Source organism: Scardinius erythrophthalmus, assembly GCF_964197995.2.
Source record: "Scardinius erythrophthalmus genome assembly, chromosome: 1".
Classification (NCBI taxonomy): Eukaryota; Metazoa; Chordata; class Actinopteri; order Cypriniformes; family Leuciscidae; genus Scardinius; species Scardinius erythrophthalmus.
In genome coordinates, this window is record NC_138221.1 from 4,184,176 (window position 1) to 4,200,408 (window position 16,233).

A 16,233-nucleotide genomic window follows, 5' to 3' on the forward strand; every position below is an offset into this window, starting at 1 on the left:
GGCTGGGATGGGCGACAGGACAATAGGCAAACAGCTTGGTGAGAAGGCAACAACTGTTGACGCAATTATTAGAAAATGGAAGAAGTTCAAGATGTCGGTCAATCTCCCTCGGTCTGGGGCACCATGCAAGATTTCAAAAAACAATTCAACATTTGCTTGCAATGTTTTTCTTACAAAAACCTCATCATTTTGCAGGACAATTGTCTATTACAGTATACAACACAGATAGAAGGGTGTCAATAAATCTGTGGTGATATATTTCAGGACAAACACAAGTGGCAACACCAGGTAAAGAGAGATAGGTCTTACAACAAACATTTTCTACTTTTCCTCACTGAGAAGCACTACTGCTCAAACCTCATAGTTACAACGCGGACTGTTGAGCAGACGTGTCTCAAGCCTGTTAGTGATTCTACGCTGGATACTCTTATAGGTTACTCCCGGGGATCACGGCTGAACGCGTCTTCTCAACACTCACTTACAAACATTTTTCACCTATCGTGCGTCTACTCTACACCCGTACCACTTAAAAGACGGATTATATCTAAGACGCTTGTCAGAAATTAGTATTAATTGATAGCATCACTGGTAGTGTCGTTGCTAACTTACTGTCCATCTGTTAAAATGGCGAATATATCAGATGCAAGTAGTCTACCTTTTGGTGCAGGTGAGGACACATTTGAGCTGCACGCGGTACAGTCTGAGCTGGAAGCTGTTGAGAAACAGATCCACGACCTTTTAGTGAGACAGGCCGAGCTGAGAGACCGGCGTTTGGCTCTTGAAACATCACGCGCTGATGCTCACAAATCAGAGATTAATGTTACTAACCCGCTGACTCCGACCTCGTCTACTCCGTGCGTTACTCGGCATCGGTCCCGAGCGCCAAGGTCGCGATCAGCCATGGTCTCGTTCACTCCGGCTCCAACACGCCACCACGAAGCCTGGATATTTCCGCAGCGGAAGACGCGAGTCAGGTCTAGACCAAGACCCTCTCCGACCCTCCCGGTTTTCGAGTTATCCACACAAAACCGCTTCTCCGCTCTTCGCGAAACAGAACGCGATGCTGTGATCATCGGTGATTCCATTGTTCGGCACGTCCATGCTACATCAGGTAAAAGTAAGGTGCACAGCCACTGCTTTCCTGGTGCTCGTGTTTCTGAAATCGCTGCTCGCGTCCCCGAGATTCTGAACGAGCGCGTCGGAACTTTGGTATTGCACGCGGGAGTGAACGACATCAGGCTGCGCCAGACGGAAGTTCTGAAGAAAGACTTCAGGAATCTGATCGATACGGTACGCAGCACATCGCCTGATATAACGATCATTGTGTCAGGACCGCTTCCCACGTACCGTCTAGGACATGACAAGTTTAGTAGATTATTCGCGCTAAATGAATGGTTAACGTCATGGTGCAATGAGCAGAAACTGCTCTTTGTAAATAATTGGAATCTGTTTTGGGAGCGTCCTAGGCTATACCGTGCTGATGGCTTACACCCAAGCAGATTCGGATCGGATCTTCTGTCAGATAACATCTCCAAAATGTTAAATACCTTTTGACTAGTAACCAAAAGTCCAAATCATAGTCTCTGCTGCACCAAATTAACTGATATAAATACTAGTGTAGAACATTGCATAGAAACTGTGTCTATTCCTCGTTTAGTGCGATCAAATAATAAATCTACTGCAGGATCTAGGAAAAATCTAATTGTTATTAAAACAGAAAATGTTGCTATTAGTAAACAAAAACAATTTCTAAAGCTAGGTCTTTTAAACATTAGATCACTCACACCTAAGGCAGTTATTGTAAATGAAATAGTCACAGATAATAGCATAGATGTACTTTGCCTTACTGAAACCTGGCTTAAACCAAATGATTATTTCGGTCTAAATGAGTCTACTCCATCAGGATACTCCTATAAGCACGAGCCCCGTCTGATTGGTCGTGGCGGCGGTATTGCAGCTATCTATAGAGATATTCTCAATGTTACTCAGAAAACGGGTTATAAGTTTATTTCATTTGAAGTACTTGTACTAAATGTTACGCTCTTAGATGATAGAAAAACATCCCTATTATCCTTAGCCTTGGCTACCGTATATAGACCACCAGGGCCTTACGCTGATTTCCTAAAAGAATTTGCAAATTTTCTCTCAGATCTATTGGTCAATGTCGATAAAATATTAATTGTTGGAGATTTTAACATACACGTAGATAATCAAAATGATACGTTAGGGGCTGCGTTTATACACTTATTAAACTCCTTTGGGGTTAAGCAAAACGTTACCGGACCAACTCATCGTTTTAATCATACACTCGATTTAATTATATCACATGGAACCGATCCAACCGATATAGATATCATTCCGCAAAGTGATGATGTAACTGACCATTACATGGTAACTTGCATATTACGTACCCCGGTAATATATCATGCTGCGCCGCGTTATCGATTAGGCAGAACAATCCTTCCATCCACCATAGATAATTTTTCAAATTGCTTATCGGATCTGTCTCAGCTGCTGCCTGAACCTAAACAAACAGATGAACTAGACGAACTAACCAGCACTATGAGCACCGTTCTCTCTGGAAAATGGGATATTGTTGCACCTATGAGACTAAAAAAGGTCAGAGAGAAAATTAAAGCACCATGGTACAACAATACTACTCGTGTTCTAAAGAGAGAAACCCGTAATTTAGAGCGTAAATGGAAACAAACTAATTTAGAGGTTTTTAGAATCGCTTGGAAAGACAGTACGTCACGCTATAAAAAGGCCCTAAAAGCGGCCAGGGCTGAGCATCTCCGCAAACTAATAGAAAATAACCAAAACAATCCTAGGTTCTTATTTAACACCGTGGCTAGACTAACAAATAAACAAGCGTCACCTGAACAAAATATTCCGTTACAGTTTAGTAGTAATGATTTCATGATTTTTTTCACTGAGAAAATAGAAAACATCAGAACCACAATTGTAAACGTTCAATCTTCAATCGCGCCTTATAATTCAGCCTCAATTATCACCCCGCAAGAACAATTACAGTGCTTTACAACTATAGAACAAAAAGAGTTAAATAAATGTATCATTTCCTCTAAAACAACAACATGTTTATTAGATCCCATACCAACTAAACTATTGAAAGAAGTGTTACCTATAGTGGAAGAGCCTCTCCTCAATATTATTAACTCGTCTTTATCTTTAGGTCATGTTCCAAGAACATTTAAATTGGCAGTTATAAAACCTCTCATTAAGAAACCACAATTAGACCCAAATAACCTAGCAAATTATAGACCCATTTCAAATCTTCCTTTTATGTCCAAAATATTAGAAAAAGTTGTGTCTGCCCAACTGGGCTCTTTCTTGCAAGAAAATGACACCTATGAAAAGTTTCAGTCTGGGTTCAGGCCGCATCATAGCACTGAAACTGCGCTCGTTAAAATCACAAATGATTTACTCTTAGCTTCTGACCAAGGCTGTATCTCAATACTAGTTTTACTTGATCTTAGTGCTGCGTTCGATACTATAGATCATACAATACTCTTAGATCGGCTACAAAACTATACCGGTGTTCAAGGACAAGCATTAAGCTGGTTTAGATCGTATTTATCTGACCGCTACCATTTTGTCTATTTAAACGGAGAAAAATCGATCATAACTCCAGTAAACTATGGAGTGCCGCAGGGATCTGTGTTAGGCCCTCTATTATTCTCAATATATATGCTGCCACTTGGAAATATTATAAGGAAACATGGAATTAGTTTCCATTGTTATGCTTATGACACTCAACTATATATTTCATCACGGCCGGATGAAAACGCTAAATTATCCAAATTGACAGAGTGTGTTAAAGATATAAAAGATTGGATGACGCACAATTTTCTTTTATTAAATCCAGATAAGACAGAGGTAATACTTATCGGTTCAAAAAACCGCCCACAAAACCTCTTACAATACAACTTTAACATAGTAGGGTGTCCTGTTACTTTATCCTCTACAGTAAAAGACCTGGGTGTTATATTAGATTGTAACTTGTCTTTTGAAAATCATATTTCATATGTTACAAAAACAGCATTTTTTCACCTTAGAAATATTGCTAAATTACGTAACATGCTATCTGTTTCTGATGCAGAAAAGCTAGTTTATGCGTTCATGACCTCGAGACTAGATTACTGTAATGCTTTATTAGCTGGTTGTCCTGCATCCTCAATAAACAAGCTACAGTTAGTCCAAAATGCCGCCGCTAGAGTTCTTACTAGATCAAGAAAGTTTGACCATATAACACCAATTTTATCATCACTACATTGGTTACCTATAAAGTTCCGTATTAATTACAAGGTATTGCTACTGACTTATAAAGCCCTAAACGGCTTAGCTCCAGTCTATTTAACGGATCTTCTATCGCCCTATAATCCATCGCGCTCTTTAAGGTCACTAAATTCAAGGCTTCTGGTCATACCTAGGATATCCAGATCCACCAAAGGAGGGAGAGCATTTTCACATTTAGCACCAAAACTCTGGAATAGCCTTCCTGATACTGTTCGTTGCTCAGATTCGCTCTCCCAGTTTAAAACTAGATTAAAGACGCATCTCTTCAGCCAGGCATTCATATAATATTTTAATCTTACAGTTAAATCCGGTCTCTACTTCATAAACGCCAGAGGAGAACTGGACCCCGACTGAGCCTGGGTTCTCCCAAGGTTTTTTTTTTCTCCATTAGGTCACCTAATGGAGTTTTTCGGTTCCTTGCCACTATTGCCTTTGGCTTGCTCAGTTGGGGATGCTTAAATTGATTAATCGATTCACCAGTGCTATTGATCTGCATTACCAAACGTGGATGTTTTACACCAGAAACAAACACTGATGTACTATTTTATTTAATACTGTGAAGCTGCTTTGATACAATCTGTATTGTGAAAAGCGCTATATAAATAAAGTTGACTTGACTTGACTTGACTAGTATTAACGTTAGCAACGCTGCAACGTAATTATTCGGCTAATACCGTTGTAGCGTTGTCAACCTATTCACAAGCAAAATTTAATTAAAATATTAGCCTTTTTGTATCACCCAATACATGGCGATTCATAGACTCATAGATTCAAATAGTATGCAATTTAATTTTGATAACAAAACTCAAGCTTGATCTGTGTATGCAGTAAAATGTCCTCTTCATTTTTTTTTTTGTAGATTCTAAATAGCTTATAAATCTCTCTTTATACTATATTATCACCCAATAATGGATTCAATCTTTTTGTCAACTTGTTTTCTTTCAATTAGGACTGGTTTTATATTTCTATTTGCATCTGATTAATCATAGGCCTTATTTATCCGAGAGTAGGTATCCCAATTTTTTTATTATTAAAAAAGCATTATTTTTGAATACAAATAAATCTGTAAACAATTAGTTCAATATGCCTCTTTGTGGAAGAGTGGGATATATTTCAAATTCTTTCTTTCTTTCTTTCTTTCTTTCTTTCTTTCTTTCTTTCTTTCTTTCTTTCTTTCTTTCTTTCTTTCTTTCTGCTTTTGTTAATTTATCAACCTATCCTTGTGGAATATTTTTTGCTAACTTCTCAGCTTAAGTGAATTATTATTTAACCATTCAATTTTTTTGTTGAACCATGGTATTAATAAAAACTACACAATAGTAAGAGCTGAACTGTTGCTTCATTTATCCAATTTGGAGAAAGTGTTAATTTGGAACTCCACCATGGAAAAAGAGGGCCGGTCTTGGGCCTGAAATTTCCGGGCTGAAAAGTGGCCCCACTCCGGCCCTGGTCAGTACTGTTAATTACAGTTAGTACCATGGGAAGTAGGGGTGCTGAGCGTGACCCCTGGAGTGGAGCCCATGAAGAAATATGGTTGGGGATAAAAGTTCACACAAACAAAACCAAAAAACTGTGGTGTTTAGCCTATAGGCATACATATTACGTGTGTTTGTTTGTTTTTATGCTGTATTAAAATACCAAATTAATTATAACAAATAAATGAAATATATTTGGAAATTGCCCTTTAAAACGAAGGCTCGGTTTGTGGTTCACAATTATTTGATTAAAAACAATAAAACAAAGACAAAGTCACTTATATCAAACACTTTTTTTATTTTATGTTTTTGTTAACAGAAGTTATCTTGCGCCTTTAATTGCCTCCGCTATCGTCCTGTCAATCATCTGTCTCATTCTCGCGGGTCGCGGATATGATTACAGTTTCAGTAAAAATGTATTTCACCATCATCGGTACCCACCCTCAGCCGATTGGCATTACAGTATTTGCAATCACCATCCCGTGGCAAAACGGAGCGTCTAAAAGAAAAGTTCTGACTGCTGACTGAACATTGGTCAGTGAGCCTCTCCCGCTCGGCGCTGTCAAGCGCAGCTTCACCACACAGATTTAACTCCGCACAGCTAAATAAAACGGGCTGGTGGCAGACTAATAATTAATATTTCTGATGTCTGATTTCTGTGAAATGCATAAAGTTGCACAGAAGAAAGCCCAATAGGACCTGCCCTGTACAGTTTATGAATCTGTAGCCATTGTTGAACAGACCTGGGGCCCGTTCTTCGTACGTTGCTTAAAACATCCGAGATCAAATGAGACATCCAAGATGATATCATCGTGCTAATCATGACCTGGCTAACTCGGTTCTTCGAACACACTTGCCGGATATGATTAGTATAGCTGGTTTGAGTCATCTGAGATAATTGCGCGTTCATGCGCTGGTTAAAAGGGGATATGTATCGATAGTAGAAACATTGATCAGCAACGCTGCTATTGGCTGCTCAGCGTGGGCGTGGCCAAAGAGCGCGCTCAGTTTTTCTCCTCAGCGGAGCAAGAACTAATAGTCAAAGTTTATTCGGAATTTTAATGTTTAATTAAAACGCCAGGGAACACCTCAAAGTCTGCAAAAGCCAGGAGAGGGCTGGCAAAAAGTAGCAGACAATTTAAATCCGTTAGTGGCCATGTTAGATGTTTTTATCACTTATTAGCCTATATTTTTGTATTTTAATAATTGCATAATTACTTTGTTCATTGTAATGTCAGAGTCACCACACTAGAACATGGGAACAAATAAAAGTGAAGTACAAAAATATTCTACATAATGGTATTTTTTGTTATATAGTCTCTTTTATAAAAGGCACTGTTAAATAAATGGTTGTCTGATTATAAAAGCAACCAAGAAAAAGGCTGAGAAAAGAAAAGATCTTAGTAGCCTACACTGTAAAATAATTTTAGCTGCATTAAATGAAGGCCATATAGTCATTTCAACTGTTAAATCTTGAGTAATGATGAATTGCTTTGACTTGTGAAAGTGAAAACTGATAAACTTATGTTAATGTAAAAATATTAACACTTGTATCTGTTCCCAAGAAAGTGGTGGCTGAAATATGTGCAGTAAGTGGACATTTTCTAACTTTCCAAAGGAAAGAAAGTATAAGACTTATAATGTCCATTTGTTTCCATTGCACTGGACACTGAATAAACCCTCTCAGATAACTGTCATATAGAGGAACTAGCCTACCTGCAAGTGCATAAATAACTTTACTTCATTTATACTTGTATGCTTTATGGCTGCAATATAAGTTGCAGGATTCCACATCTCCAGAAAGGCCTACAGAAGAGTCTGCACAGACAGAGGAGACATAGGCCTACAGGTGGGCAGTGTATAGCCAACTTCTCCTTTTTATTTGTTGCATGAGGCATGTGTCTAATATCACTTGACTACTGGCTTTTCTTTACAAAGAACAACTGAAATAAAACTCAAGGAACTAAGCATATTTGTATTTTATTAAACATTTAATGAAAAGTGTGTTTTTTTGGCAATGTTGTGTAATATGGCACATGCAACAATGTCACAGGCCCTGTCAGGTGTGCAACCCTCAGACTTTTCAGACACTGACATCTTCCCTTTAGTTAGCCAAAGTTCATTTCAATGTGTGCCCTTGTCCTGGCTAGAGCTGCATTGTAACTGGTTTGGGTCAATGGGGTCATAAAACACCTGTCTGCAGGCAGGAACATGTCATAATCACCTATGAAAAAATGCAGTTCTGTTAGGATCAGCATAAGTGTATGTAATACAGTGAGCTTGATATTTAATTGTGTAACTTTTCTTACCACTTTCAAATAATGTGCATAAATGTGAATCTCTGAAAATGCTTAAGTCATGCACAGACCCTGGCCATTTTGCTTTCACATTTGTGATATGGAAGATTTTAGTCAATTGCCTTCTTTTTTTTTTTATATAATATTACTAATCTGGAATATTAAGAATCACAATAGTAACTGGGCTGCACATTTACATTGTGAACCTGAAGACCTTGTGAAGGCCTTGATGGCAGTCTATAGCCTATAGTCTACCAATCACGTTAGTGAAGCCTGAGTGACATATACTGTAATCGGCATGGTCATGATTGCATGATCTTCATAAAAAATTATGACAGCCTAAAAAAAAATAAATAAATAAAAAAAAAGCTTTAAAAAAAATGCTTTACAACATTGGGTCTTAAGTGGCTTGGAAATTCCACACAAAAAAACCCTAAACCTGTTTTTTAAACCTAAAAGCGCCAGGTAAACTCCGAATGACACGACAGACAGCACTTTCCATGAAGTTCTCCGCATCTCCAATAGTGTAAAGGAAAGAGCCACTCGCAAATAATCTTAGGGCAATGCAAACAGTTTGTGCTGTAGTTAAAGCCCGACTCCGACAAGTCGAAAATAAATGTGCGTTTCCAACAAATTAATAATGTAAACGACAATCTCACGAGTCCCGAGAAAAAATATATATCTCGGAGAGTGCACTATCGCGCTGCGCTGGACTTCCCGTATCAGTTCCGCTTATGAAGCCGCAGTCTAATCCTGTTAACATGAAATAAGCTCCCGAGCAGGTTTAAGATTGCGCACATGTTGCTATGACAGCAAGTCCAGGATGAGCGTCGAAGAACCAAACAATCCAAGATCATGCCAAATCCCCAACAATCAAATCCAGCTAACTGAGTTAGCGACGTACGAAGAACGGGCCCCTGAGCCACAACTGATGACGTCACATGTTTAGACTTGCTTGACCAATCCGTGGAGGGAAGGGGCCGTCTCAGGTCCGCCCACATGTGGAAAACGAATTTTGAAGTCATTAGGCTTGTTTGAGATGCGCCTTGCCTCGCCTGAAATGCAGTCGAGAGTAGGCGGCTGCAGTGAGAGGAGGAGTGAAAAAAGAGCAGGCAAGATGGACAGATCTCTTCTCGCTGTGGATCTGACACCTGTGAGATCAAAGATGGATATCGCGGGATTCACACGGGATTCACGCTCGTGCACAGTGTTGCCAATAAACTGGCTGGAATTTAAGTTCTTTTTGTTGCTTCTATATGAAAATAAATAAAATGAACAAGACACCCAAAATACTTATTTAATTCCATTCCAAATACATGTTTATCAATATTTTTTTTCTTTAATACAGACATAGCCTATGTGTTTTTATTTATTTATTTTTTATAAAAATTAAATTGCATAACCCATAGAGATCGCACTGTTAGATAGTTTGGGAATATTCACACATAACGTATACACATAAAACATGATATCAGAGTTTTAAAATCAAACATTTTAAAAGAGAACAATACATCATGGTTGTTTAATATGGAACGCCGTTGGGGACAATACCTATTATATGCATCGCGTGAAATTTGGACGCATTAACACGCACAGTTTGTACGCGTAAATACGAAGTATATGTTCGGGTGTCGCGTCAGACCGCACAACAGCCAATAGCGTTGCTCTATTTAGGATTTCATTTGCATTTGTGATGCGATGGCACGTAGCTGTATACATGTATAAACATCAGACGACATTTCATTCCGTGAGGGATGATGTGCTGTTAGGTAAGCAAATACCTATGCAAACGTCACACGTAACATTTGTTCGTGAATGAGATCGTAATTTTACGTTGGCATGTACATAGGCAAGCGTGAAACTTTAGTGTCAATGATGCATTTATACGTTGGTTGTGATGTCAGTGCTGTGTCATGCTGGTGTCATGCTGTGGCATCTCATTCTCATCCCGTTTGCACTCATGCAGGCTTTCTGTCTCCGGTAACGATGGCTCTTAGAAATTTTTTATTTAACTGCCAAAGAACCTTTACAGACTGCGTTCAGTTGGCATCCTCTTATAACACGAGGGATGATTTGAATATCATCATAACCAGGTATGTCCAAAACATATTACATTTAACGTTACAAGATGGCTGACTTCCAGCAACTTGAAATGCTAAATGAAATAATAGAAGATAAATGACATGCCTTACAACAACAGTGTTTTTTATGTCAAAATTATGTTAAACGTTCTGTGTTACCATAAACTGGGGACAAGAAGCCACGTTTAAAAACTGTATTAACGTTATATTTCCATGCTGCATGGTAACGTTTAGCTTCAGAAACCATGTTTAAAACACATACATTTTATTGCATGGTTATTTCCTGGTTGTGGTCTATGTCTCCCTCTCTCTCTTTCTCAAGCCAACATAAAGATTGCAAGTTTTACTACATCTAGTTATGTTTATGAATTACAGAATGCAGACAATGGCCAGAAGTGTGGCATGGTCTAGAGTGCGACTACTTGATCCAGAAACGGCAAATAGTATCCTGAATAGTCTGTCTGAATTCATGGATATTCTGGAAACATTGCCTCAACCGCAAGGTATGCTCTAAATAGTCAGATTGACTGTAATTTTAATATAATGTTTTGTGTTATAATTCATTTTATTCTTCTGTTAACTTTAGTTCCCCAGGCTTACAGTGCTCCATTGGTGAGGGGTTTCTCTGGTCGACCACAATTTTCCATTACACAGGAGCAGTTGCGTTTTCTGCTGGAATATAATTTTTCAACAAAACAGATGGGCGAAATCTTGGGAGTATCGAAAAAAACTGTAAAGCGACGTTTAAGGTGAGGTTACTTTTCTCAGATGTAAAAGATGCTACCCTTGTATTTGAGTTGGATTGGGTACATTATTCACTTGATATTTAACAAAAAAAAAATATTCCATTGTGTCTCTAATGTGTTTTTTTCTGTTAACAGGAAGTACAACATTTCACTTAGAGACAGGTACAGCAATCTATCAGACTCAGTGGCGTTTTCTTGCGGAGGCCAAGGGAAGCCAGGCTTCCTCACTTTTTCAGAATATAATCGTCATTTAATAAACACTTTTGTTTTCACAGTTTACGCAATCCTTCTGTCATCTCCTCATCGTCTCTCTTCGTTCATTACTGAGTGTTTTATGATGTGTAAAACAGCGCCCCTATAAAAGTGACATGGTGAATGAGCGTTGAAAACATGGTACTGCACCCTGTGTCTGTGAGGAGGCCAGGCTGAGTTGGCATCCCTTGATAGAAAAAAAAAAGAATGACTAACCAATCAGGTGACGCTATTGTCATGACACTGCTCCCCTGTGATTGGTCAGGACAGTGTCAAGGGAAGCCATGAACTTGTTGGCATCAGGCCAATCACATCACGTTATCATCGTCAATGAATGAATGAATGAAATAGCGGAAGATTTGTGGTTTTGTGCCCATCTTTTTAATTCCTTTATTTATTGACCATACACTCAAAACAAAACAAAGACACATTTAAATGTAAGCCTTACAAACAACCTTTTCACACGTAAGTTTTTCAAGGCGACCGTTATTGATCGTAGTATCACTTTATGGTTCCCATGGAGACGCGTCTTTCATTGCTTGTCACACCACAGCCACAATAGCGCTGAATGATCAGCTTTTATTTCCTTTTTTTATTCAAAATTTCACAAATTTATTAGCTATAGCAGGATATATCTGATATTCCGTTTGTCAAATATGTGCAAGAGGATGTGTTTTGTTGTTCAAACACCTTTATAACAATCGCGTTAGTTGAGCTGTATGCGCAACATATTTTAGGCATCTACGTGCTCAAAGTGTTGGATTGTAACAAGCGTAAGTCCCGGTAAGATGATGCTGGGCGCTCTAATAGTTCATCCAAATAGCAACATATAAATGGTAACGTATGATTTTCTGCCCCCACCCCTTAAAACACACAGCTTCAGTCTTAATTGGCTTCCTCAGAAATTTTCCCCACGCCACGCCACTGATCAGACTCTGATCTTGATAACCTGGTCAGAGAAGTAGTTGGAGGCAGCGATGAGCTTGGGGCAGAAGCAGTGAGAGCTCGTCTGGCAGGTCAGGGGATTGTAGTGCAGCGGCGCAGAGTGCGACAAAGTTTGATCAGGACCAATCCAGTAGGAGCAGCCCAGAGGGTCACCACGCGCAGACTACACCGAAGAATTTATCGAGTTGCAGGCCCAAACTCATTATGGCATTTGGATGGCAACCACAAGTTAATCAGGTATTATTAATGTTTTCTCTTAGGTTACAGAGATAAAATAGCATGTGTTAACCTAAAATACATTTTACATATTTTTGGCTTTTATTATTTATTAAGATATGTTAGAGTCTTTTTAAAAAATATATTCCTGTGATATCACAGATATATTCAAATACAAACAAATCTAGTATATTTAATTCTCCTAGTAACATGGTAGCTCCTAAAAGTGTCGGCTAAATGAATAAATGTAAATGTAGTTCAGATGACAGCCAGTATGTCACATAATGTTATAATTTTATATATGCTACTGTTTGTTTTTTCAAATAATCCTGTCCTCATGTCCTTTTTTTAAGGTGGCGAATTGTCATACACGGTGGAATTGATGGTTACAGCAGACTTGTTGTTTTCTTGAAGGCTTCTGACAATAATCGGAGCAACGCTGTTTTTGATAGTTTTGTAGAGGCTATTGGAAAACACGGACTACCTTCTAGAGTTCGCTGTGATAATGGAGGTGAGAACAACGCAGTGTGTCTTTTTATGAACGTTTTCCGGGGCACAAACAGAGGAAGTGCTCTGAGAGGAAGGAGCACGCACAATCAGAGGATTGAGAGACTGTGGGGTGATGTTTGGCGGGGCATCACTAATACTTACTACACCTTGTTCCTGCTGTTGGAGAGTGAGGGTAAAATTGACAGCTCTAGTGAAATGCATCTCTGGGCATTGCATTATGTGTATATACCCAGAATCAACAGAGATCTTCAACTGTTCGTTTATCAGTGGAACCACCACAAGCTAAGAACTGCACGTTACATGTCTCCCCACCAGCTCTTTATCAGAGGATGTCTCTCACAGCTACATCGAAACCACACTGGTATACAGGGAATTCTTGGCGCAGATGAGGAACCAGTTGAAGAAATTGACACCCCCCCAGCTGCAGTTGTTCCACCTCCTGGTTCTCATGCTGTATTCCACTGGCCAGAGGCTGTTGAAATTCCTGCCAACCAATTCAACATCCAACAAAGACACATGGAACAACTTGTACAGCTTGTCAACCCTCTTGGTGGGAGGCGGGATGATTTAGGAACTGATCTTCTAGAGCAAGTTATTAACTTCCTTCAAAATATTGACAATGAGGGAGAGTAATTGGCTATAATACAATTCAACTCTTTAAACCTGACAACCTTAGGTTCTCAATATTACACAGCATTTCATTAAGCTCTTTGTAATGGATATTAAAACAAATCAAAATCATAACCAAACCACACAAGGATTGTATATTTTTGTAAAAGGTTAACTTGAATACCTTTAATTTCTTCAAATTTGTTAGAAAAATGTAAGAAAGAGATTGTTTTTTTCAATGAATGTTTATTTAAGGTCTATTAATACTGTATGCACAATTGCCAAGTTACTTTCCAGCAATACAACTCTATGCTAATTAAAGTGAACATTTTTCAAGTACAATTAATGTATATTGTATATTCTGTTGCAGTTTCACAATAACATAACACAATAACAAACAAATTCACTTTGCTGAACTCATTTAATATTCTATTAAAATGTTCAACTATAATCAATCAACTATAACAAAAAGTTAATAACAATAAGTAACAGATTATCAAATTATTCAGATTTTTCCAAAACCACTGTACCCTTTGAGTGCTGTGTTAAGCATGTCGGTTAATTCCTCCTCTTCTTGGATGCCTCGAGGTAGAAACAGGACCATCCCACATGTAGACGCAAATGGCAGCCTCCGATTTTCGGGTGTGTAAAAGTCTATGGATGGTTGTCCTTGGAAGCCCAATGGAGGAATACTGTCTGCTCCAGTAATGAACACCAATATCTCCTCAAAGGTGATTGGTGATTGTTTTTCTGTAAAATTAAAAAGAACCTGTAAACATTTTGATAACAACTAGTCTGTTGCACCTGGCCACACAGCAATTACAGTTCAAAGAGTGTTAGGTATTTTTTGCAACACTGCTTTTCCCAGACTGGAAGCAGGTAAGTCTATTAGTGCACAGTCAGTAATAATAATCAAAAAATGTAACCATGCTGTCTATACATATACATTTTTGTTTTTATGTGTTGTGTGCAGCTGCAATCTTGAAAACAACCACAAGGCTGTAGTATGTAATCATCTGTTAGTCATCCTAAAAGCTACCACGTTAAAAGGACAGTTCACTCAAATATAAAAATTCTGTCATCCTTTACTCTCTCTAGTTGTTCCAAATCTGTATAATTTTCATTGTACTGATGAACACTAAGAAAAATATTTTGACGAGTATTTGTATCAATGGGGTTTTCGGACCCCATTGACTAGCATAGTAGAAAAATTGGCAATGATAGTCAGAGAAGTGCCCCAGAACTGTTTGCTGTCCTACATTCTTCAAAACATCTTTCTCTGTGTTCACCAGAACAAAGATATTTATACAGATTTGAAAAAACTCAACAGGGAGATAATTATGACAGAAATTTTATTTTGGGTTAAACTAGGCCTTTAATGACACTGAAAGTCTAGTCTGTTTACCCTGAATTTTGTTCAGAAAGAGCTCCCAGCAGAAGATTGTGTCTTCCTCCTTTTCTCGAAGGTTGCTACCCGCCTCACTCCAGCAAACTGTGAACAGGGATCTAAAATCCTCTCTGGTAAGTCCTCTCTGCTGATTGGTAAACACTGGAAGGAAGACCTTCTAGCTTTTTTCCACAATCTTCCATAAGTTCCCACATGAGTTCATGCCATCTTTGAACTGATTAATCATGTCTGCTGTTCTATGTTAGGAGAAAATTCCACAAATTATTTTATTGTATGCCATTAGAAAACATAAAAAATGTTGTAATTAAGTAACATTGTTAAAAATAGTTTTAGTTCAATACCTGAAATAAATGTGATGTTTTATCATCTGCCCATATATGCGTCTTGTGTCATCAAGTGTTGCACTGTAAACTCCAGGGACTCCACAATCAGCAATCCAGTCACCAAGGTTCGCCTTGATTTCATCAAGTTCTTCTTGTGTCTTACAAAGAAAAACCTTAAAAAAATATACATTTCTAGGCATTAGCCTTAGAAAACATCAGTGCCTTAAAGGTATAGTTCACCCAAAAAAGAAAATTCTATCATTATTGACTCTCTAAATGTTCCAAATCTGTATAAATCTTTGTGTGGTTGAACACAGAGAAAGGTATAAGAATAAATGGTGAACCAAACAGTTATTGGCTACAACTGACTAATAGGAAAAAGGACAATGGTAGTCAAAAGTGCCTAGGAATTCTTTCCTGTCCTATTTTCTTTTGTGTTCAACAAAATAAAGACATTTAAAAAAAAAAAATTCCTGTATAGTAGTCAATGGGGTCCAAGAACTTTTTGGTGACAAGCATTATTCCAAATATTTTTCTCTGTGTTCATCAGAACAAAGACATTTATACAGATTTAAAACAACTCAGAAGTGAGTAAACGACAGAATTTTTTTTTGGGTGAACTATCCCTTCAAACTGTGGTAAGGTGGGTACCTGCCGCACTTTATCCTGAGTATCACCATCTGAGAGATTATGCCAGTCAAAGTTCTCCACCTTGACGTTTTGGCCACACATTAATTGGAATAATGTGGCATCCAGAGCTTTGATTCCTGGTCCTCCATGCATCAGGGACCAAGCGATCAGCTTTCCTGCAGTGTAGTATCGTCTTGCCTCCACAGATGGCTGGTCATAAGTAAAGAACACTTGCCCTGTTTTCCCCTCAAATACTCCAAATGAAGATTGAACTTCCTGCATTAAAAGCCTAACACACGAAAAAGAGAAGAAATAAAAACAATAATTAACAAAATGAATGTAGCAACAAGTCAAGTCAAGTCAAGTCAAGTTTATTTATATAGCGCTTTTCACAACACAGGTTGTATCAAAGCAGCTTCACAGT